This window comes from Sapajus apella, unplaced genomic scaffold (genome assembly GCF_009761245.1).
Source record: "Sapajus apella isolate SASKATOON/1434 unplaced genomic scaffold, GSC_monkey_1.0 scaffold42, whole genome shotgun sequence".
Taxonomy (NCBI): Eukaryota; Metazoa; Chordata; class Mammalia; order Primates; family Cebidae; genus Sapajus; species Sapajus apella.
The window spans coordinates 2309020-2336277 of record NW_022436982.1 but is presented as its reverse complement, the minus strand read 5'-3'; the positions used below and the strand labels follow the sequence as shown (position 1 = coordinate 2336277).

The 27258-nt window shown below is 37.2% G+C and overlaps 1 long non-coding RNA gene across 3 annotated transcripts; it reads left to right on the top strand.

The window, feature by feature from the left end:
* The first annotated feature begins 638 nt into the window (after positions 1–638).
* Positions 639–26746, top strand: LOC116566023. Of its 3 annotated transcripts, none has more exons than XR_004275700.1 (5): positions 639–654; positions 4023–4038; positions 8822–9923; positions 15263–15266; positions 26734–26746. It is a non-coding gene; the product is annotated as an uncharacterized LOC116566023 (long non-coding RNA). The 3 variants fall into 3 exon arrangements; XR_004275698.1 differs by lacking the exon at positions 26734–26746 and adding an exon at positions 16254–16263; XR_004275699.1 differs by lacking the exons at positions 15263–15266; positions 26734–26746 and adding exons at positions 14726–14731; positions 16243–16255.
* The last annotated feature ends 512 nt before the right edge of the window (positions 26747–27258 follow it).

Genomic DNA, 27258 nt, shown 5'->3' with positions numbered 1-27258 from the left:
TTTTTCAGATAAGGAAACAGACATTAAGATTTTAAGAATATTCAAGGTTATCATGGTTACAAATAAAAAAATATATATCCAATATTACACAGCTAATTAATGGTGGAGTTAGACTTTGAGCCTAGGCCATCTTGCCTAAGAGTCTAAACTGTTACTACTAAGCCGTGTATCTTCTTCCCCAGGCAGGCGAGGAAGAGGCCATTTACCATGTGCATAAGGAGAGAAATGTCTATTCTTTTACCTCCTCTAAATATTCCCCAAAATGTATCTCCCATCTAATTTCTGATGTTACGCTGCTTTAATAAAAGACAAAGTATCTCATTTCATAAGCAGAACTAAACCTTTGGGAATATTTGCTTAGTGATTAAATTTAGACTAATATGCAAACAACCAATGGAGAATTGAATATCCGAGAGGATTTTCTTAGACACTAAACACCGCTATTGACAAAGTAGCAGGTAACAGGGCTGGAATTAGCAAAGTTTCACTTATTGCTAATTCTCAATATTGTCTGGGTCAGTGAGACATGCTCTTAAAATGTCCTGCTCTATTTTTGCACTGTTTATATTATGCTACAAGTCTTCCTGTATGCATGCACAGCAATGCTTTTTAGGCATAAACTGCAACAACTTTTCCCGTCAGTGGATTATTAGGGTAGGCAATATGAATCTTTTGACTCTTACGGAGAAATGTCAAATGATGCAGCCCAAATCATCTTACGATGTATAATTATCTCTCTTTCTGAGCTCCTATTACATGTATGTTTTATATGAATCCTTTATTATTTTGAATTATAATGTTATTATTTTATGTTTATATGTTTTCTTCTCCACATCTGAGAGGCGAGAGTGTGTATTACAGTTTTTCGTAATCTCTTCTCTGTTTAGAGAAGCTTTTTATTCAATACAATGAATCAATGAATATTTAAAATAGTATTAGAAAATTTCTTATTCAATCTATTGAGGATTTAACTTTATTATGAGATTTTCCTATGTTGAACTCTTCTTGAATGCTTAAAGTCATATTTTCTGGAAAAGCTTGTAGAACAAAGGTGCTATTTGGTTTTGTCAATGTTTAAAAGAAAGCACCACCAAATCTGCCTGTTTTAGGTATTTTAAAGGCAGAAGAAACAGACTTTATAGGATATTTTCATGTTTCTCCTTGAGTCAATGTTGATACTTTATATTGTTTTATTAAGACTTTTAAGTCTGAAATTGAGAGAGACAAACTATTTTGGTTGACTTTCTATATATTATTATGTTTATTCTTATTTTTAATTTTATGTTTGTGTTTTTCCTTTTATGTATTTACTGACCTTTGTATTATTTACGTTGACTATGCAACAGTAAAAAAGGATGAGTTCATGTCCTTTGCAGGGACATGGATGAAGCTGGAAACCATTATTCTCAGCAAACTGACACAGAAAACCAAACACTGCATGTTCTCAGTCATGCAGAGGGTGGGGGGATTGGGGAGGGATTGTTACATAGGTATACACATGCCATGGTGGTTTGCTGTATTCATCCCCCAGTCACCTACATTAGGTATACCTAATGAATACAGCAAACCACCATGGCATGTGTATACCTATGTAACATTCCCGCACAATCTGCACATGTACCTCAGAACTTAAAGTATAATTTAAAAAGTATGAAACCTTATGTTTACTAATTTCAACTCTTCTGTAATTTCTTATATCTTCAGTTATGTTTTATTTCTTCTCCTGTTCATTTTTGATTGTTGTTTTTGTTGTTTGTATTTTATATGTTTGGGATTAGGGTGGTAGATCAGAACTCCTTTTCCTACATGTTAAATTTTAGTGTATTAGTGGAAATCTCTCCCGTTGTTCAGGACTCTCTACAGTTACAAGGGCAAATAGGATGTTTCTGAAAAGAAAATATTTATTAGAACTTAAATGGCATTTTGCTAACAATCCATGTCATAGCCACTCCCCACATCCCATTACATTACCCACAGATGCACTGAAATATGACTGTTCTTACTTTCCACCATGATCTTACTTGATCTGTGTGCTTTTCTTTTTTAAAAAAATTATTTTGTTCTTTTTTAATGCCAGGTTTTTCTTATTTGATATAACTTAGATATTTAATATCACAGAACATAGATAATACATGTTTTTGAAACAAAAATAACACCAGCCAATATTAAATAAGCAAGGAAGACTTAATTCAAGTCTATTTTTAAAAAGCTAGGATCAGGGAAATTGTAGGCCATCGGTGTTTGCTAATTGGCCTTATTCAGAGGAAAAGTACTTTCTCATATCTTCATAACGGAAGGTAATTTTGCAAGTTGGAGTAAGAAATCCACTGATATTAGGCTTCTACCTGCTTACAAATTCTGCAACATAGGGGAATTATCTTTCTTGATGATTACATTTTAGAGGTCTTTGAGATATTCCCCAAAATCTTTCTGGGTCACAAAAGTGGCAAAAGGCTTTTTGAAATATCTACATGTCAAAGAGTAAAGAAAGAATTTACAAGTTTTCTGAATAAAATACTCTAAGAAAAGGGAGGCCAGGGACCTAACTTCAGAAAAAAGCCTGTCTAATGTTTAGTCAAGCTGAAGGGAACATCAAGGTTGTCTTGGTCACTGTTTTCTAAAACATTGTTTTTTAATTGAGAGATACTTCAAGTGTTATATTTACTTTTGTTTTGTGACTGCTTTGCTCTCATTTTATATTGTAAATATTTTTTAATTTTGCTCCAGATTTTCTGTTTGCTAATTGGTTCTTTTAGAAAAAGTTAAACATGTGCTTTATAAAAGATCATGTTATAATTATTTTAATAAGACATAGGAAAAGGAAATGCTCTTAACTAAGCCACCATCCTAGAAAGAACCATGCTTATATTTTTAGTTTTACTGTACAACTCAGTCATAAACTTCTGAATGTCTGTATACCTACCTTAGTTTTTAATTATTTATTTGAAGTCTCTCTCAATATCTGGCAATAAGCCTGGTACACAGCAGGTACAAAATATATTTTAATTAAGTTCTGAAATCCAAGAGAAGAGATAAAAATTGGGCAGGTATGGGGATCTCTTTCCTTGTTCTTTATTTGTTGAGGCACAAGAAATGTCCATTAACTTTATTTCTGATAAACTGGCAAATTCCATGTCTCCAAATCAGAGAAACTGGCCAAAACAAAAGGGCTAAAAACCCCATCCAAGTCCAAAATCCAGGGGCAGTCAAATGTAAATGTTTCAAAATGATCCCCTTTGATTCCATGTCTCACATCTAGGTCATGCTGATGCAAGAGGTGGGTTCCCATGGTATTGGGGATCTCCACCCCTGTGGCTTTGCAGAGTACAGCCTCCCTTCTGGCTGTTTGCATGGTCTGGAGTTGACTGTCTACAGCTTTTCTGGGCACACAGTACAGGCTGTCAGTGGACCTACCATTCTGGGTCTGGAGGAAAGTGGCCCTCTTCTCATAGCTCCACTAGGCCTTACCCCAGTAGAGACTCTATTTTGGGGCTCTGACCCCACATTTCCCTTCTGAACTGCACTAGCACAGGTTCTCGTTGAGAGCTCTGCCCCTACAGCAAACTTCTGCCTAGACATCCAGGCATGTCCACACATCCTCTGAAATCTAAGCAGAGATTCCCAAACCTTAATTCTTGTCTTCTGTGCACCCAGAGTCTCAACACCATGTGGAAGCTGCTGTGGCTTGGAGCTGGCACCTTGTGAAGCATGACCAGAGCTGTACCTTGGCTCCTTTCAGCCATGGCTAGAGCAGCTGGGATGCAGGGCACCAAGTTGCTAGGATGCACATAGCAGGAGGCCCCTGGGCCCACCCTACAAAACTATTTTTTCCTCCTAGGCCCCTGGGTGTGTTATGGCAATGGCCATAACAGACAGGTGACTACACATCTGCTGTAACATGATGCTAGCTGGGACAAATATGGCTGTGACTATAAAAAGGATTTGAGAAGACTGGAAAGTAGAACCCAGAGGACTTGGTAGTTGATTTAGTGTGTGGGATGACTTAGAGGAGTCCAAGATAGAGTTTGAGTGAATAAGGTTAAGTGGGAGGAGAGGCACTTCCTCCACTGCAGCAGTAAAGAAGTAGGAAAAATGACTGTGGAGGCAGTTATTTTGTATTTTGGTACAAGCATGTGAGGAAACCTGTTATTTCCGTTATATTTGGATAACAGAGATGAGGCCTTCTCTGAGAGGAGACAGGTGGAAGTTGGAGTTTTAGAATAGAAAATTAGGAAGGCTGTACTGACAGAAAACTAAAAAAGACTTTTGGCTAGTTCAACAGAGGTTAAAGACAAAACTGAAACACTCACTTCAAAGGGAATAATTTATACTGATTAAGAAAAACAAGGCAATTTGTTACACTCCTGTTAATGAGCAGCATTATCTCCAATAGCTAAAGCATGGAAGCAACCCAAATGTCCATTGATGGATAAATGGGTAAGTAAAATCTAGTACACACATAAAATGGAATTTTTTTTAGCCTGAAGCAGGTTGGAAATTCTGACATCTGCTACAACATGGATAAACTTTGAGTAAATTAAACCAATCACACAAAATGCAATAAACCAATCACAAAAATAACTGGATCAAAAAAAGACCAATAGTTTATGTTTCCATTTATATGAAGTACTTAGAATAGTCGAAATCACAGACTCCAAATGTAAAATAGCGGTTTCCAGGAGCTTGGAGGAGAGAGGACTAGGCAATTATTGCTTCATGGGTATTGAGTTTTAATTTTGCAAGATGAAAAGAATTCTGGAGATGGAAGATAGTGAAGGAATGTATTTAATACCACTGAATTTTGCCACTTAAAAAAGGATAAGATGGTAAATTTTACATCATGTGCATTTTACCACAGTAAAAAAATGATAAGACACACACATATACACACACAATAAGTAGGGCAACTATGTGTAACTTGAATGCAAAGAAAAAAGGAAGCAAGGGAAAGTATATTAACATCAGTGAAGTAGAATTAATTACATTAAAAATTGAAACATGGGAAAGAGGGCTCTTTTACATTTTCAGATAAAAGTTACCATTCATAATCTCAAAATCTAAAATACCTTGCTGTGTTTCCCCAAGATGCAACTAGGAATAGTTTTCACACAATCATTCCAGCCAACAACATCACTAGCATCTACTAATCTTAAATTATTCCTTCTCATGTGTACATGTTGACTCTAGGAGATAGGTTGTTTCATCAATTTTGAAGTGTGTACATATCATATCATATCCTATCTTAAAAGTTTTAACAAGTATAAATTGTCAACTTGTATGTGAGAAATCTGAGACACCATAAAAGAAATCTTAATAAAGCAGGAGTTCAGAGCAATTTGTGAGAAACTGCAATACAGGAGTGAAGCTCTACCATATGAATATGCACTGAGAGTGTGGAAAACAATAATTTGAGGAAGTAAAAGTAATACGTAACTTTACTTAACCATATGCTATGGGCGAGACTAAGATTTTATATGTTTAACCCACTGAGTCTTTGCAAAATTTGTATGAGGAGGTACTATAGTTATCACCAACAAACACATGAGATAAATGAAGTGCACACCAGCTAAGTAATTCACCAAGGAAACTTTACAGCTAAGATGTAGACAAGCTAAATTTGAACACAGTCCATCTGCCTTTAGAGTTAGGGCACTAAACTTCTATGTGGTACTGGATTCACCCACAGTGAGATATCATAAATTATCTAATATCAGTGCAGAATTTGAATAATTAACATGTGAAGATTAACGTGTTGGAAAGCAGAGAATAAAAAAGCACAATGTGCATTTCCATGTGCTCTTCAAAGAACATAAAGCCCTTTCTAACTGGACACATACTATTGACCTCAGCTACCACAAATATGCCTTTTACATATATTCAAACATGAAAAATTTACAGTATGTTTCCTTTTAAAATTTCCATTGAGAAACCAAAAATACAGGGCTCACAGAATTCACTTGTACCTTTCCATGACATGTATTTATTCATGTAAAACCACGTTGCTTTTTAAAAATATTTTATTATCTTCTTAATATCTATAGAATCATTAGTTATATTATTCAATATATGGGCAATTTCTGTTTTTTTTAATTGTACTTTAAGTTCTGAGGTACATGCGCAGATCTTGAAGGATTGTTGCATAGGTACACATCTGCCATGGTGATTTGCCATCTCCATCTCCCCATCATCTACATCAGTCCTTTCTCCCACTGTTATCCCTCCCCAACCTCCCCATCCCCTGCTGTCTCTCCCCTTGACCCCCACTCCCCAACAGACCCCAGTGTGTGACATTCCACTCCTCATGCCCATGTGTTCTCATTGTTCAACACCGGCCTATGAGTGAGAACATGCATTGTTTCGTTTTCTGTTCTTGTGTCAGTTTACTGAGAATGATGGTTTCCACATTCATCCATGTCCCTGCAAAGAACATGAACTCATCCTTTCTTATGGCTGCATAGTATTCCATGGTGTATATGTGCCACATTTTCTTTGTCCAGTCTACCACTGATGGGCATTTGGGTTGGTTCCAGGTCTTTGCTATTGTAAACACTGTCACAATGAACATGTGTGTGCATGTGTCTTTATAATACAATGATTTATAATCCTTTGGGTATATACCCAGTAATGGGATTGCTGGTTCAAATGGAATTTCTATTTCTAGATCCTTGAGGAATCGCCACACTGTATTCCACAATGACTGAACTAATTTACACTCCCACCAACAGTGTAAAAGTGTTCCTATTTCTCCACATCCTCCCCAGCATCTGTTATCTTCTGATTTTTTAATGATCGCCATTCTAACTGGTGTGAGATGGTATCTGAATGTGGTATTGATTTGCATTTCTCTAATGACCACTGTTGATGAGCATTTTTTCATATGTTTGTTGGCCTCAAAAATGTCTTCTTTTGAAAATTGTCTTTTCATATCCTTCGCCCACTTTTGAATGGGTTGGTTTGTTTTTTTCTTGTAAATCTGCTTTAGTTCTTTATAGATTCTCTATATTCGCCCTTTGTCACATGGGTAGATTGCAAAATTTTTTTCCCATTCTGTTGGTTACCAGTTCACCTGATGATTGTTTCTTTTGCTGTGCAGAAACTCTGGAGTTTAATTATATCCCATGTCTCTATTTTGGCTTTTGTTGCCAATGCTTTTGGTCTTATAGTCATGAAGTCTTTCCTATGCCTATGTCCTGAATGATTTTGCCTAGGTTTTCTTGTAGGGTTTTTATGGTGTCAGGTCTTATGTTTAAATCATTAATCCATCTGGAGTTAATTTTAGTGTAAGGTGTCAGGAAGGGGTCCAGTTTCTGTTTTCATCACATGGCTAGCCAGTTCTCCCAAAACCATTTATTAAACAGGGAATCCTTTCCCCATTGCTTGTTTTTGTCAGGTTTGTTTGTCAAAGATCAAATGATTGTAGATGTGTGGTGTTACTTCCAAGGACTCTGTCCTGTTCCATCAATCTATATCTCTGTTTTGGTATGAGTACCATGCTGTTTTGATTACTGTAGTGCTGTAGTGTAGTTTGAAGTCAGGTAGCATGATGCCTCCAGCTTTGTTCTTTTTGCTTAGGATTGTCTTGGCTATGTGGGCTCTCTTTTGGTTCCATATGAAGTTTAAGGTGTTTTTTTCCAGTTCTATGAAGAAGGTCAATGGTAGCTTGATGGGGATAGCATTGACTCTATGAATTACTTGAGGCAGTGTGGCCATTTTCATGGTATTGATTCTTCCTAACCATGAGCATGGAATGTTTTTCCATCTCTTTGTGTCCTCTCTTATTTTCTTGAGCAGTGGTTTGTAGTTTTCCTTGAAGAAGTCCTTCACATCCTTTGTTAGTTGTATTCCTAGTTACTTTATTCTCTTTGTAGCAATTGTGAATGGGAGTTTGCTCATGATTTGGCTCTCTTTTAGCCTGTTATTGGTGTACAGGAATGCTTGTGATTTCTGCACACTGATTTTGTATCCTGAGACTTTGCTGAAGTTGTTTATCATCTTAAAGAGATTTTGGACTGAGACGATGGGGTCTTCTAAATATGCAATTATGTCATCTGAAGATAGAGACAATTCAACTTCCCTTTTTCCTAATTGAATACCCTTTATTTCTTTTTCTTGCCTGATTGCTCTGGCTAGAACTATCAATACTATATTGAATAGGAATGGTGAGAGAGTGCATCCTTGCCTAGTGCCAGTTTTCAAAGAGAATGGTCGCAGTTTTTGCCTGTTCAGTATGATATTGTCTGTGGGTTTTTTGTAAATAGCTTTTACAGTTTTCAGATACCTTCCATCAATACCTAGTTTATTGGGAGTTTTTAGCATAAAGAGCTGTTGAATTTTGTCAAGGCCTTCTATGCCTCTTTTCAGATAATCATGTGGTTTTTGTCTTTGGTTCTGTTTATGTGATGGATTTCATCTATAGATTTGCAAATGTTGAAGCAGCCTTGTGTGCCCAGATGAAGCCTACCTGATAGTGATGGATAAGCTTTTTAATGTGCTGTTGCATTTGGTTTGCCAGTATTTTAAGATTTTTGCATTGATGTTCATCATAGATATTGACCTGAAATTTTCTTTTTTAGTTATGTCTCTGCCTGGTTTTCATATCAGGATGATGATATGGGTCAACAGTTTAGTTAATGATGTGTTAAGTTGTAGAATATAATGATTAGACTGTTAACTAGCAGTAGTTGTTTCGGTATGAGATAAGCTTATGCGGGGAGAATAATTTCATGTTACTTATACTAACATTATTGCTTCTATTAGATAATAGATTGGTCCAATGTGTTTTAGGAGTTGAGTGAAATTAATAGAATTAGGGATGGGTAAGTATTGAGCTTGAACGCTTTCTTAATTGATGACTGCTTTTAGGCCAACTATGGTGATGAAATATTTTACTCTCTATAGTAAGGTTTTTTCCTAGGGTCTAAAGAGCTGTCCCTCTTTAGACTAACAATTAAATTCACGAGGGGATTAAATGGTTCTGTAAGTAAATTTAAGGTTGAACTAAGATTCTGTCTTGGACAACCAGCTATCACCAGGCTCGGTAGGTTTGTCGCCACTACCCATAGATTTTCCCACTATTTTGCTACATAGACGGGTGCGCTCTTTTAGCTATCTTTGGGTAGCTCGTCTGGTTTCGGGGAGCTCTGTTTAAATTCTCTATATAAAGCTATTTCTAGTTAATTCATTATGCAGAAGGTATAAGGGTTTGTCTTTGCTTTTTTATGCTTTATTGGGGTTTTGTCTTTCCCTTATGGTACATATCTATTGCGCCTGGGCATAATTTCTATCACCTATACTTTTATAGTAGGTAAATGATTTAGTTGTTGAATTTAGATAGTATAAATAAGTGGGGATTCGGGCTAGGGTTAGCTCAAAGTGATCAATTATTGTGAGATCTTCCGGGTGTAGGCTGGATGCTTTAATTTAAGCTACACTTTGATTCATCCAAGCGCACTTTCCAGTACGCTTACCATGTTACGACTTATCCCCTCTACATCAATATGTAGTGGCTTATTGTTAATATACATTTATATGATGGTTGAGGAGGGTGACGGGCGGTGTGTGCGTGCTTAATGGCCTTGCTTCAATCAAGCTCTCTATTCTTGATTTACTGCTAAATCCACCTTGGGCCTTTAAATTTCATAAAGGCTATCATGTAATTTTTCTAGCTTAGAATATGTAGCCCATTTCTTCCCACTTCATTGGCTGCACCTTGACCTAACGTTTTTATGGTGATACTTTTGCTTACTTTATGATCTTTAGGGAGTTTGCTGAAGATGGCGGTATACAGGCTGAGGGCAAGAGGTGGTAAGGTTTATCGGGGTATATCGATTACAGAACAGACTCCTCTAGACGGATGTAAAGCACCACCAGGTCCTTTGAGTTTCAAGCTATTGCTGGTAGTGTTCTGGTGAATAATTTTGTTAGTGGAGTTATTGGGGTTTAGGGCTAAGCCTAGTGGGGTATCTAATCCCAGTTGGTGCCTTAGCTATAGTGTATTCAGGAGCATTAGAGCCACTTTCATAGGGTACTTCACTATAACTGGGGTTTTCTATGACTTAGTTATAGGTTAGCTTTATTGAAGATAAGACCTTAAACACTCTTTACGCGGGTGTTCTATTAACTTGAGTCAATCGTATGGCCGCGGTGGCTGGCACGAAATTGACCAACTCTATTATCAGTGTAGCTTAGTTAAACTTTCGTTTATTGCTAAAAGTTTGTCACTGCTGTTTCCCGTGGGGGCATGGCTAAGCAAAGCGTTTTGAGCTGCGTATATGCGTGCTTGATACTCGCTCCTCATGTTCTGGTGTTCTAGAGGGCATTCTCACAGGGCTGCGGATGCTTGCATGTGTAATCTCACTGAGGGCTAATAGAAAGGCTAGGACCAAACCTATGTGTTTATGGGGTAATAATTACCCATCTAGACATTTTCAGTGTCTTGCTTTAAGTATTAAGCTACATTAACCTGATTGGGACTTAATATGGGTCTATAGTGGTAGGTTATGTGGATTTAAGGTTTAATTTATTACTGTATAATGTAGATATGTTTTCTGAAGGGCAGCATTTGAGGTGTGTGAGAAGTAATTATGTACAGTACCATACTAATAAATGTGGGTGTTGTGGGGTGTATATATTTTTCAGTTTATTGGTTTTGTAAAATAGTTAATGTTAGTGGTAAAATGTCTCTTTATGACACCTGCCTCAGAAAATGTAAGTTGGGTTGAAGGTTGGCGGGTTAAAATTTGGGTAAAGTACCGGTTAATTATTTATTATGTCCTGTAACCATTGACTGAATAACACCTTAGTGGTCGGGATGGGGGCCAAGACATTCAATATAGGTGCGATGATAGCATAAGGTATGGCAAAGCACATCCAGGTCCCACAGGACCGGGGGCAGGACTCCTACCGGAGCCTACGGCAATGCTGAGGATTCCCACCCCCTTTTTCCACCCAGGCACCCATGCATCCAGTGACGCGGTTAAGAGGGTGATAGCGCCACACCATCGTGATGTCTTATTTAAGGGGAACGTGGACACAATCTTAGTGGAATGGCCCTGAAGTAGGAACCAAAAGCCAGGTATAGTTTCAGTATAACCAAGCCCTGTCTATATGGGCCCGGAGTGAGAAGAGCCGCAGATATGGGCGAGTTGGTGGTTTCACAGAGGATGGTGGATTAAGAGACCAAACATAACGAGGGGATATCCATGGTTAGAAGGACTGAAGAAATAGAATGCGCTATGTCCGACCAATGACTTAATGTACAAATGTACAATCAATGATTTCATGGGCTGTACAATATCTGTGGGGAAAATGTTTGTATGTACTATTTGGATTTAATGTATTATAGTCCAATGTGAGAATACAGTTCTTGATTATAAGCATGTTCTCTGACATTATATGCATGTTTTAGTTTAATGTACTATGTATGATTATCTCATAAAACCAGTTACAGAGGATTCCCTCTTTTTATATACTTTGGAATAGTTACAGAAGGGATGGTACCAGCTCCTCTTTGTATGTCTGGTAGAATTCAGCTGTAACCCGTCTGGACCTGGACTTTTTTTGGTTGGTAGGCTATTAATCACTGCTTCTACTTCATACCATGTTATTGGTCTATTCAGGGATTCAACTTCTTCCTGGTTTAGGCTTGGGAGGGTGTAACTGTCCAGGAATTTATCCATTTCTTCCAGGTTTACTGGTTATGCGCATAGAGTTTTTTGTAGTAATCTCTGATGGTAGTTTGTATTTCTGCGGAATCGGTGGTGATATCCCCTTTATCATTTTTTATTGCATCTATTCGATTCTTCTCTCTTTTCTTTCTTACTATTCTGGCTAGCAGTCTGTCTATTTTGTTGATCTTTTCAAAAAAACCAGCTCCTGGATTTATTGATTTTTTAAGGGTTTTTTTGTGTCTCTATCTCCTTTAGTTATGCTCTGATCTTAGTTATTTCTTGTCTTTTGCTATCCTTTGACTTTTTTTTGACCTTGCTCCTCTAGCTCTTTCAATTTTGATGATTTTAGATCTTTCTTTGCTTCTCATGTGGGCATTTATTGCTATAAATTTCCATCTAGACATAGCTTTAAATGTATCCCAGAGATTCCAGTATGTTGTGTCTTTGTTCTTGTTGGTTTTGAATAACATCTTTATTTCTGCCTTCATTTCGTTGTTCATCCAGTGGTAATTCAGGAGCAAGTTGTTCCGTTTCCATGTAGTTGAGTGGTTTGGGTGAGTTTCTTAATCCTGAGTTCCAATTTGACTGCACTGTCATCTGAGAGATGGTTTGTTATGATTTCCATTCTTTTGCATTTGCTGAGGAGTGATTTACTTCCAATTATGTGGTCCAGGTCTGAGTTCAAGTCCTGGATATCCTTGTTAATTTTCTGTCTGGTTGATCTGTCTAATTTTGACAGTGGAGTGTTAAAGTTTCCCACTGTTATTGTGCGGGAGTCTCTGTCTCCTTGTAGGTCAGTAAGAACTTGCTTTATGTATCTGGGTGCTCCTGTACTGTGTGCATATATATTTAGGATAGTTAACTCCTCTTGTTGTATTGATCCTTATACCATTATGTAATGTCCTTCTTTGTCTCTTTTGTTCTTCGTTGGTTTAAAGTTTATTTTATCAGAGACTAGGATTGCACTCCCTGCTTTTTTTGCACTCCATTTGCTTGGTAAGTCTTCTTCCATCCCTTTATTTTAAGTCTGTGTGTTTTTGCATGTGAGATGGGTCTTCTGAATACAACACACCAATGGGTCTTGACTTTTTATCCAGTTTACCAGTCTGTGTCTTTTTTTATTGGGACATTTAGGCCATTTACATTTAAGGTTAATATTGTTATGTGTTAATTTGATCCTGTCATTTTGTTACTGGCTGGGTGTTTGGCCTGTTAGTTGATGCAGTTTCTTCATTGTGTCATTGGTCTTTACCATTTGGTACATTTTTGGAGTGGCTGGTACTGATTGTTCCTTTCCATGTTTAGTGTTTCCTTCAGAAGCTCTTAAAAGGCAGGTCTAGTGGTAATGAAATCTCTCAGCAATTGCTTGTTTGTAAACGATTTATTTCTCCTTCGCTTATGAAGCTTAGTTTGGCTGGATATGAAATTATAGGTTGAAAGTTCTTTATTGGCCCCCACTCTCTTCTGCCTTGTAGGGTTTCTGCCGAGAGATCTGCTGTGCGTCCGATGGGCTTCCCTTTGTGGGTAGCCTGTCCTTTCTCTCTGGCTGCGCTTAGCATTTTTTCCTTTATTTTAACCCAGGTGAATCTGACAATTATGTGCTTTGGGGTTGCTGTTCTTTAAGAATATCTTTGTGGTGTTCTCTGTATTTCCTAGACTTCAATGTTGGCCTGCCTTGCTACGTTAGGGAAGTTCTCCTGGATAATATCCTTAAGAGTGTTTTCCAGCTTGGATTTATTCTCTCCGTCACATTCAGGTACACCTATCAAATGTAGATTAGGTCTTTTCACATAATCCCATATTTCTTGGAGGCTTTGTTCATTTATTTTTACTCTTTTTTCTCTAATCTTGCCTTCTCATTTTATTTCATTGAGGTGATCTTCAATCTCTAATATCCTTTCTTCTGCTTGATTGATTTGGCTATTGGAACTTGCGTATGCTTGTCGAAGTTTTTGTGCTGTGTTTTTCAGCTCCATCAAGTTGTTTATGTTCCTCTCTAAGTTGGTTATTCTAAGCAGCATTTCATCTATCTTTTTTCAAGATTTTTAGTTTCTTTGCATTGGATTAGAACATGTTCCTTTAGCTCAGAGAAGTTTGTTATTACCCACCTTCTGAAGCCTGTTTCTGTCAATTAGTCAAACTCATTCTCCATCCAGTTTTGTTCCCTTGCTGGTGAGGACTTGTGATCCCTTGGAGGAGGAGAGGTGTTCTGGTCTTTGATGATTTCGTCCTTTCTGTGCTGGTTTCTTCCCATCTTCTTGAATTTATCTACCTTTGATCTTTGAAGTTGGTGATTTCAGATAGGGTTTCTGAGTGGATGTCCTTTCTGTTGATGTTGAAACTATTTCTTTCTGTTTTTTAGTTTTTCTTCTAACAGTCAGGTCCCTCTGCTATAGGACTGCTCAAGGTCCACTCTATACCTTGCTTGCCTGGGAATCACCTGTGGGGATTACAGATCAGCAAGTATTGCTGCCTGATCTTTCCTCTGGTATCTTCATCCCAGAAGGGTACCTGCCAGGTGACAGCCAGAGCTTTCCTGTATGATGCGTCTTTTTGGTTATACAGGGGTCAGGCAGCTGCTTGAGGAGGCAGTTTGCCCCTTGTCTGCCTGCAGAGGCACTGCTACACCCTCACAGACTGAGTCCAGCTGCCGTGTAAGCTTCCTATGGCTTTTGTTTACACAGGTAGGTTTAGACCAGTCTCAGCAATGGCAGACGCCCTTCCCCACCACTGAGCTTGATTGTCCTGGGTCGAGTTTGAACTGATGTGCTGGCTGCAAAACTCTCAAGTGAGAGGGCTTCAGTTTGCTGGTCTTTTTGCAGGTGGGACCTGCCCAGCTGTATCACCTGTCTCCCTGCTTTCAGCTCCTCCTCTTTCTGGGGAGCAGGTAGCTCGGTCCTGCAGGCGCTCTTGGTGCTAGTCAAAACATTCACCCAGATCTGTGCCAACAGCCCATGGCATAGCCAGAGCTGCCACTCAGATCTGTGTTGGTAACTCACGGTGCTTTTCAGCCCAGCGGGGATATCCTGGTCTGTGGGTTACAGAGGGCATGGGAGATTACAGTATCTGAACCAGAGTGCAGGGCTGGGAGGATGTCTCCAATTCTCTTATCAGTCGCACTTCCTGGGTGAGGCAGCACCCCACCCTGCCACAGTTTACCCTCCTTGGGCTACACCCACTGTCCAGCCAGTCCCATTGAAATGAACCAGGTACCTCGATTGGAAATGCAGAGATCACTCTCCTTATGTGTCTCTCTCACTGGGAGTTGCACTCTGGAGCTGTTCCTATTCAGCCATCTTAGAGGAATCCCCTACATGTTGCTTTTTAAGAACATTTGATCCTTGGGCTTATCTAGTGTTTCATCTAAGTAAAATGAATTTTTAATTGAATTGACAATAAAATAAATACATAATTATAGAAAGTTTAGCAGTATTTTTTAAAACTATGATTTTTTTCATAGAATACACAAGATAGGATACATTACACCAGACACACCTAGTGTACATATAAATGTTATAAATGTTAATATACCACAAATGAAAACATTATAATATTCAGGTATTCATAATTATAAAAGTAAATACTGATAAAAGATTAGTGTTTTAGGGAATTTACATTTCTCAGTATATAACAAGTGAGTGTATAAGCACTAAATTAGTCTTAAGGACTTGAAAACTGCAATAATACATGTGGTTAATAGATGTATTATAAATGACATTATCAGAATAAATCAATTATTTTTTAAATGACTATGAAACCTTATAAATATTGAGCATTAGCAAGAGCCCTTGGATAACAAGGACAGAAACCTAATCCAAACTAAGCCTAAAAAGGGGCAAAACTTCTGTATTAGGAAAGAGATGAAGCTACAGTTAAAAGAAACTCAGGGTAGGATATGGAGATTGAATCCTGGTCAGATTTGAATCCCTTGGTCATATCTGTGGCATTTTTGTATCTGCTTTTCCCAGATTTTGATCCACAGCACCCTCTTCAGCCTAGTGAGACTGCCCAGTGTTCTTCCTATAAATTTTCTCTACATGCCTGTGTTTGGTTTAGGATTTTGTCTGAAGCAATCTAAGAGCTGCAAAATAATGCTGTTACAAAGAAAAACCCTTTATGCCATACCTCACCAACAAGGTGAAACCAAGGGAAACACGAAGGAATCAGCAGTCTGGTCTCTTTTCTCAGCTTTTGGTTTCAGAAGCAGTCTCAGAAGAGATTAGTAGCATCATGTCAAGCAGAAAACAATAGCAAAAATAATGTGAAAGTACAGAGGAGATAAGCCTGTCTATTACAAATAACACAAACACAGAAGCTGATCCAGAGTCCACGAAAAGTACTCATACGCCAGATACGATTGAGTTCATCAAACAGACTTAATGCTTGATTCCAGAAAAACTAACTTGACATTTTCAGGGCCAATAAAATACAATTTTGTTTTTAGAACATTGTTATTCTTTTAGTAGTGTTTCTTACAAAAAGCATACATGCTCATTCTAAAATTTTGAGATTGCATCTAAAAATTCATAAAAATTATTGGCAGTTACTAACCTCTGGCTTCAAGTTTTGGTAGTTATTCCCCAGTATTATATAGCCATACTTTGTGTGTGTGTGTGTGTGTGTGTGTGTGTGTGTGTGTGTGTGTGTTGACTACTTATGCCTGTTTCTAATGTAAAAATGAGAAAGGAGTGAATGACTGGTATACAACCTAGTGGTACACATATATTATGAAATTGTTTGTGATCATTAAATATTTGCTACTGGATTTTGTGACAGTTGCCTAGAATTTCACTGAACGAATGTACTATCATTTATTTAATTATTCCCCTTTGTTATGTGTTTTTTTTTTCATTTTACATTCTGAGCAGTTCTCCAATGAATACTAATTAAATTACACCACTGCAATCACCCATGAGTATTAACCCAGGAAATTCCCAGAGATTAAACCTTAGGTCAAATATTATGAAAAAATGTTGAAGCTTTTGAATGCCTAAAGATTTTACTAATATTTGCTGCCACAATAATTACTTCTCTAGAATACCATTATTTCCTTACCATTTTTTCATACAGGAAACTATCTTTTAAAAATATTTCCATTTTAGGAAGCTAAAAAGTTATTAAAATATTCAAGAATTCATATATATTCAAATATACTCAATGTTCAAATATATACTGCATTTCAATAATTTTAATATGCTCTTGTTTGGATTTTTTAAATAAATAGCTTATTTATTTTCTTTACCCTAATAGGTTCTAGCCACTGGAAATAAATGTGTCCAAATCTCTATCCTCATGGAGTTTACATAAGAGCAAAGAGGAACATGCAATTAACAAATAATCCAGTATATAAACATACTATGGCAGGTGAATAGGTTGATATGATAACAGTCCACTTTAAATAGGATGGTCAGAAAACACCTGGTTTATTTGTAGGAACTTTTTACATGTTAAAGAAATTACTCATTTGTTATCTTACATACAGCACATATTTTTCTGAAGTTGTTTCAGATATTGGGGAGCAGCTAGGACCCAAGGCCCTGCCTGGAAATATCATTCATCTCCTCATGTGATGAAGAAACAATTGGTTAGGAGGTGGGGTGTCTGTGTGGAAGAAACAGTTGGTTAGAAGGTGGGGTTTCTGTATGAAGAGATTTTAAACTTTTCTAGAGGTGTTTTGGCTGAGGATGGGATAAGAGGGCTTGAAAAGAGAAGAAATGTTGTAGAGTGAGGAATGGGAAAAGAAAAGGGAAAGGCAGAAATAGAAATAAAAATAGGGGATAGAAATAGCACCACATTGTCCTCATTTTTGGATTTTCTCCACTCAACAGCCCCCTCACCTTTGAAAGTTCAACATCCAAAACTCCTGGACTTTTTAAACCCTTGAGCAGCACACATACTCTGTAGTTCAGTAATCTGTATAAGCAAATATAGAAAGTAAATGTTATCTACCTGGCAGAAGTTGAAAGAAGGAAAGATGGAGAAAACAGAGGGAAGAATAGATGAGTTCATATTATCTTCTTGGGGGAGTGGAGAGACATTGTTTAAATTTGGTGAAACAAAGGTAGTATTTTATTAAAAGTAACAAACATCTGATTGAATAGGGAAAATAATATGCAAATAATAAAAACGAAGTTTTATGTTTTTTTTTACTTTTATTTTAAGTTCAGGGCTACATGTACAGGTTTGTTACATAGGTAAACTTGTGTCATGGGGCTTTGTTGTGCAGATTATTTTGTCACTCAGGTATTAAGCCTAGTACCCATATTTTTCCCGATACTCTCCCTCGTTCCACCCTCCACCCTCAGGTAGGCCCCAGTGTGTGTTGTTCCCCTCTACGTGTACATGAGTTTTCATCATTTAGCTCCCACTTACAATGAGAACATGGTTTTCTGTTCCTGAGTTAATTTGCTAAAAATAAGAGCCTCTCGTTCCATTCATGTCCCTGCAAAGGACATGATGATCTCATTTCTTTTTAATGTCTGCTTAATATTCCATAGTATAAAGATAAATGTACCACATTTTCTTTATCAAATCTATCACTGAGGTGTATTTTTGTTGGTTCCATGTATCGGTTATTGTGAATAGTGTTGCAATGAACATACACATGCATGTGTCTTTATGATACGTTGATTTATATTCCTTTTGATATATAACCAGTAATGGGATTGCTGGGTCAAATATTTCTGTCTTTAGGTTTTTGAGGAATCACTGCACTGTCTTCCACAATGGTTGAACTAATTTACACTCCAACAACAGTATATGTTCCTTTTTCTCCGCCACCTTGGCAGCATCCTTTTTTTCACTTTTTAAAAAATTATTTTATATATATTTTTTTAATTCTGGAGTACACGTACAGGTTTGTTACATATGTAAATGTGTGGCATAGTGGTTTGCTGCACCTAACAACCCGTCATCTACATATTAAGCCCAGAATACATCAACTCTTTTCCCTAATACTCTCCTCCCAACCACTCTCCACTGACAGGCCCCAGTAAGTGTTGCTCCCCTCCCTGTGTCCATGTGTTCTTGTTATTCAGCTCCCACTTATAAATGAGAACATGCAGTGTTTGTTTTTCTGTTCCTGTGCTAATTTGCTGAGGATAATGGCTTCTGGCTTCATCTGTGTCCCTGCAAATATGATCTCATTCCTTTTTATGGCTGCATAGTACTCCATGTTGTATATGTGCCATATTTTCTTTATCTAGTCTATCATTGATGGGCATTTGGGCTGATGCTATGTCTTTGCTATTGTGAATCGTGCTGTAATAAACATATGTATGCAGTTATCTTTATAATATAATAATTTGTATTTCTTTGGGTATATGACCAGTAATGAAATTGCTGAGCTAAATGGTATTTCCAGTTCTAAATCTCTGAGAAATCACCACATTGTCTTCCACGATGGTCTAAATAATTTACATTCCCACCAACAGTGTTAAAAGCATTCCTATTTCTCTGCAACCTCCCCAGCATCTGTTGTTTCTTGACTTTTTCATAATTGCCATTCTGACTGGCATGAGATGGTATCTCATTGTGGTTTCAATTCACATTTCTCTAATGATCAGTGATGTAGAGCTTTTTGTGTTTTTGGCTATATATATGTGATTTTTTTTTGAGATATGTCTGTTCATATCGCTTTCCCAATTTTTAATTGCATTATTTGTTTTTTTCTTGTAAATTTGCTTAAGTTCCTTGTAGATTTTGAATATTAGACCTTTGTCAGATGGGTAGGTTGCAAAAATGTTCTTGCATGGTGGGTTGTCTGTTTACTCTGATGATAGTTTCATTTTCTGTGCAGAAGCTCTCTAATTTAATTAGATCTCATTTGTTATTTTTTGCTTTTGTTGCAATTGCTTTTGGCAATTGCATCACAAATCTTTGCCCATGCCTATGTCCTGAATGATATTTCCTATGTTTTCTTTTACAGTTTTTATAGTTTTAGGTTTCACATTTAAGTCTTTAATCCATCTACAGGTAATTTTTGTAAAAGATATAAGGAAGGGATCCAGCTTCTGCATATTGCTAGCCAGTTCTCCCAGCATCATTTATTAAATAGGGAGTTTTTTCCCCATTGCTTGTTTTTGTCAGTTTGTTGAAATCAGATGGTTGTAGATGTCCAGTTTTATTTCTGTGTTCTCTATTCTGTTCCATTGGTCTATGTGCCTGTTTTTGTACCAGTACCATGTTGTTTTGGTTACTGCAGGCTTGTAGTATAGTTTGAAGTTGGGTAGCGTAATGCCTCCAGCTTTGCTCTTTTTGCTTAGGATTGTCTTGGCTATATGAGCTCTTGTCTGTTCAATATAAATAGTTTTTTTTTCTAATTTTGTGACAAATATCAATGGTAGTTTAATGGAAATAGTATTGAATCTATAAATTGCTTTGGGCAGTATTATCATTTTTAAGATATTGATTTGTCCTATCCAGGAGAATGGAATGTTTTTCCATTTGCTTGTGTCCCCTCTTATTTCCTTCAGAAAGTGGTTTGTAGTTGTCCTTGAAGACACCCTTCCCTTCCCTTGTAAGTTGTGTTCCGAGGTATTTTATTCTCTTTGTGGCGGTTGTGAATGGGATTTCATTCATCATTTGGCTCTCTGCTTGTCTGTTGTTGGTGTATAGGATTTGTGATTTCTATAGATTGTTTTGTTTTTGTTGTTTTTTATTTTTGTTTTGCTTAAGTGGCTTATCAGTGTCAGAAGCTTTTGGGCTGAGTCAATAGGGTTTTCTAGATACAGGATCATATCATCTGCAAACAAAGACAATGTGACTTCCTCTCTTCCTATTTAAATACAATTTATTTCTTTCTCTTGCCTGATTGCCCTGGCTAGAAATTCCAACACTATATTGAATAAGAGTGATGAGAGGGGGCATCTTTGTCTTGTGCCAGTTTTCAAGGGGAATCCTTCCAGCTCTTGCCCATTCAGTATGATATAGGCTTTGGGTTTGTTATAAATGGCCCTTATTGAGGTATGTTATTCAATACTTAGTTTATTGAGAGATTTTAACATGAAGGGATGTTGAATTTTATTGAAGGCATGTTCTACATTAATTGAAATAATCATGTTGTTTTTGTCTTTAGTTCTGTCTATGTGAGGAATTACATTTATTGATTTGCATATGTTGAACTAGCCTTGCATCCCAGGGATGAAGGCAACTTTATTGTGGTGGATAAGTTTTTTGAAGCTGCTGGATTCGGTTTGCCAGTATTATATCGAGGATTTTCACATCAATGTTCATCAGGGCTATTGGCCTAAAGTTTTCTTTTTTGTTGTATATCTGCCAGGCTTTGGTATCAGGATGATGCTGGCCTCAAAATGATTTAAGGAAGTGTCTCTCCTTTTCAATTGTTTAGAATAGTTTTAGAATAAGTGGTACCAGCTCCTCTTTGCACCTCTGGTAGAATTCAGCTGTGAATCCCTATGGATCTGGGCTTTTTTTGGTTGGTAGGCTATTTATTACTGCTTCAGTTTCAGAACTTGTTATTGGTCTATTCAGGGATTCAGCTTCTTCGTGGTTCAATCTTGGGAGGGTATATGCATCCAAGAATTTATCCATTTCTTCTAAGTTTTCTACTTTATTTGCATAGAGCTATTTATAGTATTCTCCGATGATAGTTTGTATTTCTTTGGGGTCAGTGCTGGTATGCCACTTATCATTTCTGATTGTACTTATTTGAATCTTCTCTCTTTTCGTCTTTATCAGTCTCTAGCAGTCTTTCTTCCTGTATTTGCTGATTTTTTGAAAGGTTTTTCACTTGGTGTTTTTTGACAGGGGTTGAGGGGCAGAAACTAGGGCAGAACAAACTTCTGGAAGCCCAGGTGTTGTGAACAACAGCAGGGAGGGGGCAGGCACTGCCTTGGGTGGTCTCTAAGCAAAGCCCAGGGTATCCACTCAAGCCTTGTGAGTGGGATCGGTCATCAGCAGCCAGGCCGCCACTGACTAGAGCTGAGAGGGAGGACAAAGTTCTTAAGAAAGGAGGCCAGGAGGAATCTCACCAGCTCCAGCATGGCCTCCTCACTTGGATTTCTTGGCACCCTATGTTTTCCATGCTGGTCCTAATTGGTCTTTTGAGAGCCCAGTTTAATGTGATGTCAGACATCACACAGAGATTTTCCCAGAGTCCCCAGGGCTGCAGGACAGGATGGGCTTTGCACACCACATGTCCCTGGTCAGCAGCTCAGGTTCTCTATTCCGTTCTGTTGGTCTATGTGTCTGTTTCTGTACCAGGACCATATTGTTTTGGCTACTGTGGCCTTATGGTATGGTTTGAAGTTTGGCAATGTGATATCTCTACATTTGTTCTTTTTGCCTATGATTTCTTTGGCTATTTGGGCTATTTTTTTGGTTCCGCATGAATTTTAGCATAGTTTTTACTAGTTCTGTGAAAAATGACATTGGTAGTTTTGTTACGGGATCTTTGGGGTGTCGTTTTTCTGGCCAGAAACCTCTGTGCCTGGTGGTGCCTTTGCCTGAGTTTTCCTAGGGCTCACTGGACTCGTTTCACTCACTCAGCTTGGCAGCTTGTGTTCAGCTAACACTACTGGCCTGAGTCTTATGCCTGCCAAGGATGAGTAAGGTGTGTAACGGCAAAGTGTATGTGAGTGAGTATGAGGTCCAGCCAGTGCACAGTCATGCCAGCTGCTGCAGCAGGGTAGGAAGCCTCAGGTGCTAGCACAGGTGCTGGCTCTCTGTGAGGCTGTGGCTGGACCAGGTGCACTGCAAGCAGTTTCCACAGTTGACACCAAGGAACATGGTAACACCTAGAACCTTGGAGACACCAGGAACTCAAACAGGCCAACACAGCCCTGGCTGGGGGAGCTCCCAAATCTGGAGTCACTGAAGGGCTGAAGCTCTCTTCTTTCCTTCTTTTCACCCCCAACATGGCAAGCAAGGGGCATGTCTCAGCCCTGTTTGTGTTACAGCTCTTTTAGCCTCATTTGGTGGGTCTTGAGTTCTTATCCTGTGCCCAGGAAGAATGAGATATGCAAAGAAGAAGAGGGTGAGCAAGATGAAGAGAAGCTTTATTGAGTGATAGAACATCTCAGGGGAAACCCACAAGGGGCATCTCCTTTCCACAGCCAGGGTGTCCCAAATAATGTTCAGCTGCTAGCAGAGTGGATTGCTCTGAGAGGGCAGGGGGGTGCCTTCCCAGGCCCCCAAAAGTGCAGGGAAGCCTGGGTTCACATGCTTTCTCTGTGGAGTGGGAGGCCCGCATCTGCAGCCATGGTTTAGGTGGCTGCAACTGTACCTGGGAGGGCGAAGCTCCTGCCTGCTCCCAGCTCCAGCCAGCTCCATGAAGTGTGCAGCCCTAGCATGGTGGCAGCAGCTGATCCAGATGGCCCACCACTGCCATCAGTTTCATAGGAATAGCACTGAGATTATCCATTGCTTTGAGCAGCATGGCTGTTTTAACAATATTGATTCTTCCAATCCATGAGTACAGAATGTTTCTCCATTTGTTTCAGTAGTGACTTGTTTCCTTTGTAGAGCTCTTTGACCTCCTTGTTTATATGCTTCCTGGATATTTTAATTTTTTCATGGCTATTGTTTTTCCAAATGTTTTTCCATTTGTTTGCATGATCCTTGGTTTCTCTAAGCAATGTTTTGTAGTTCTCCTTGTAAAGAACTTTCATCTCCTTGGTTGGATGCATTCCTAAGTATTTATTTTTGTGTGTGGCTATTGTGAATGAGATTCCATTGTTGATTAGGCTCTCAGCTTGAATGTTATAGGTGTATAGAAATGCTACTGATTTTTGTACCTTGATTTTGTTAACATACTTATTTTATATAATGTATATGATCATCTTAAGACTTATTCCCTGTGGGTAAATATTGATTTTTTTACTAATGACTCTTATTCATGGTGAATTATTTTCTTATTTATTTTGAGATGTTTGATTGTGAACTCATTTTCCTCTGGATGACATAACTTTGGAAATTTTCTGAAGCCTACATTTAAGAATTTCCTAAAGACAAAACATGCATCTGTTTGTATCAGATGCCTTCTGGAACTACCAATTGGTTTTAAATGTAAACTACCTTTTCAGGCTTTCTTCTTCAGAGTTTATTCAAACCATCATAATTGTGCACATTTTGTTCCCACTCATGTGACAGCTGACTTGTCATTATGAAGAATCAAAAATATCTTTCTACTTTCTCCAGAAACAAAGCTGCAGAGAGCAAGTTGATTTATATGATTCTCATTACAGGATTTTTTACCCCTGGAATTTTACCTCTCCAGTAGCCCTGGCTTTATATGTTTATCATTATTACAATAATCAAACATGACTACTAAAGTTCTTTTTTTTTAAATTTATTTATTTAACTTTAGGTGCATACTATATCTGGTATTTCTCCCCATGTCATCCTTCCCCCCGTCCCCTCCCTCCCCACTCCCACAATGAATCAAAATAAGGGCTACCTTTCAGCCAAGTACATTTTTCACATTTTCCTCCAGTTATTCAATAAAACTATCCCTTGCTGTCTCCTAAACAACATGTTTCTCTATAAAAGCCAATATTTTCAAACTTAAATATTTTTATAATTTTAAAATTTAGAATACTATAAAATCTGGAACATTAAGATCTGGAAAAGCTCTATAACAAGGATAATAATAACAAAGATAACAATAAAATTGCATGGGGATGAATAAGCTAATGCATTATAGATGCTGTGTCTTACATATACGTTTTATTCTTTTATTCTCTAATTCTCCAAGCAGAACAGAATAATTAATGAAAGTATGAATCATTCTATAATGAGAATTAAAATAACCTACCTGTACTAAAAGGCACTTAAGACCCAATTGATGAAATTAATTCTTACTAAAATTGTAGACTTGTAATTATTATACTTAGAAAACTTAGAAACATGGAAATTTTTATTATTTCATATTAGACATGTTATCAGATCACATAAGCTTCTCTAGTGATTTTATCTTCAATTTCCTAAACTACATGGCATAGTCTATTGCTCTTTGGAAGTGTCACAACATTTCCAAAATTTATCAAATACCTTAAAAAGGACACCAACAGACGAACTTAGTTTTCAGCATTAAAATAAAGATAAGTATTCATAATAAAATGAAAAACAGGCTTATGTAAAATTGCACTAATGCTTGTCATCCGTGATCAATTGACATGGGAAACATACTGACCCATAGTGTGTGTGTGTGTGTGTGTGTGTGTGTGTGTGTGTGTGTGTGTGTTTACATATGCACATATACATATACAAATGGTCATGCACTGCATAACAATGTTTCAGCCAACAGCAGACCACATATACAATAGCAGCCCCATAAGATTATAATGTGGCTGAAAAATCCCTATCATCTGGTAACTTCATGACATCATAGCATAATGCAGCACCCACATGTAGCACAGTACATCATCTACATATTTGTAGAGATGCTAATATAATCAAGCACATACACTTCCAGTAATATAAAAAATATTTATAATTACATATCATACATAAATACTTAACAGTGATAAATAACTATGTTACTGGTTCATGTAACATAATTTTAATTCATGTAATATAATTTTTAACATTATATTAGAGTGTACTTCTATTTATTAAAAAAAAAATACTAACTGTAAAACAACTTCAGGCTGGATTTCAATAGGTATTCCAGAAGAAGGCATTGTTATAGGAAATGGAAACTCCATGTGTGTTATTGCCCTTGAAGACCTTCCAGTGGGATAAGATGTGGAGATGGAAGACAGTATTTACAATCCTGAGCCTGTGTAGGCTTAGGGTAATGTGTGTGTTTGTGTCTTAGTTCTGTTCCATTGGTCTGTATGCCTGTTTCTATACCAGTACCATGTTGTTTTGGTTACTATGGCCTTACAGTATAGTTTGAAGTCAGGTAATGTAATGTCTTCAGATTTGTTCCTTTTTCTTAGTCTTGCTTTGGCTATGTGGGCTATATTTTGGTTCCATATGAATTTTAGGATTGTTTTTTCTAATTCTGTGAAGAGTGATGGTGGTATTTTGATGAGAATTGCATTGAATTTGTAGATTGCTTTTGGCAGTATAGGCATTTTCACAATATTGATTCTACCCATCCCTGAGCATGGGATGTGTTTCCATTTGTTTGTGTCACCTATAATTTCTTTCAGTAGTGTTTTATAGTTTTCCTTGTAGAGGTCTTTCACCTCCTTGTTTCAGTATATTACTAAGTATTTTAAATTTTGCAGCTATTGTAAAAGGGATTGAGTTCTTGATTTGATTCTCGGCTTGGTCACTGGTGGTGTATATCAGGGCTACTGATTTATGTACATTAATTTTGCATCCTGAAACTATGCTGAATTCACTTACCAGTTCTAGGAGCTTTTTTGGATGTGTCTTTAGGGTTTTCTAGGTAATGATCATGTCATCAGCAAAGAGCAACAGTTTGACTTCCTTTTTTATTGATTTGGATGCCCTTTATTTCTTTCTCTTGTCTGATTGCTCTGGCTAGGACTTCCAGTACCATGTTGAATAGAAGTGGTGAGGGTGGGCACCTTTATCCTGTTCCATTTCTCAGGGAGAATGCTTTTAACTTTTTCCTATTTAGTATAATGTTGGCTGTGGGTTTGTCATAGATGGGTTTTATTACCTTAAGGTATGTCCCTGCTACAGTGATTTTGCTCAGGATTTTAATTGCAAAGAGATGCTGGATTTTGTCAAGTAATTTTTCTGCATTTATTGAGAAGATCATGTGATTTTTGTTTTTAATTCTGTTTATGTGGTTTATCATATTGTTTGACTTGCTGATCTTAAACCATCCCTGCATCCCTGGTATAAAACCCACTTGAACATGGTTGATTATATTTTTGATATGCTGCTGGATTTAGTTAGTCAGTATTTTGTTGAGGATTTTTGTATCTATGTTCATTAGAGATTTAGGTCTGTAGTTTTATTTTTTTGTTTTCTCCTTTCCTGGTTTTGATATTAGGGTGCTACTGGCTTCATAGAATGATTTGGGGAGGATTCCCACTTTCTTTATCTTTTGGGAGAGTGTCAATAAGATTAGCTCCAATTGAGAAGACTTTTTTTTAACATCCATTAATATTTACCAAAGATTTGTTGAGGTTTTTTTTTAAACTTAGTATATAATAAATATTTAAAATAAATAACATAATAGCAATATCCTCTGCTATAATGCAAAGTGCTAGAATTTCATAAGTAAAGGATAAGCAAATAAAATGAAACTAATTGAAAATTCTGAAAATAAAAATTTAAAAAAATATGCTTTCCTAAGTAATTATTTATATAAAAAGAATGTCAAACTGTCAGTTACAAACTAATTAGAAATTAACCCAATATTATATATTTAAATTTATGGAATGTGACTAAAATTATACTAAGAGAAATATTCATAGCATTATGTGCTTTCATTATTAAACAGAGAGGGAATAAAAATGAAAGAACTAAAGATTCCACTTGAGAAGTCAGAAGAAGTCACAAACGAAAGAAAAGGCCAAAGAAAGAATTTTTAAAAAGTAAATATAGAAATTAGTGAAATAGAAGCCATTTTAATAGTGGGATTTAAAATTAATTATAAGGCCTATTTTTAAAATAATCTACAAAATACATAAAATTTTAG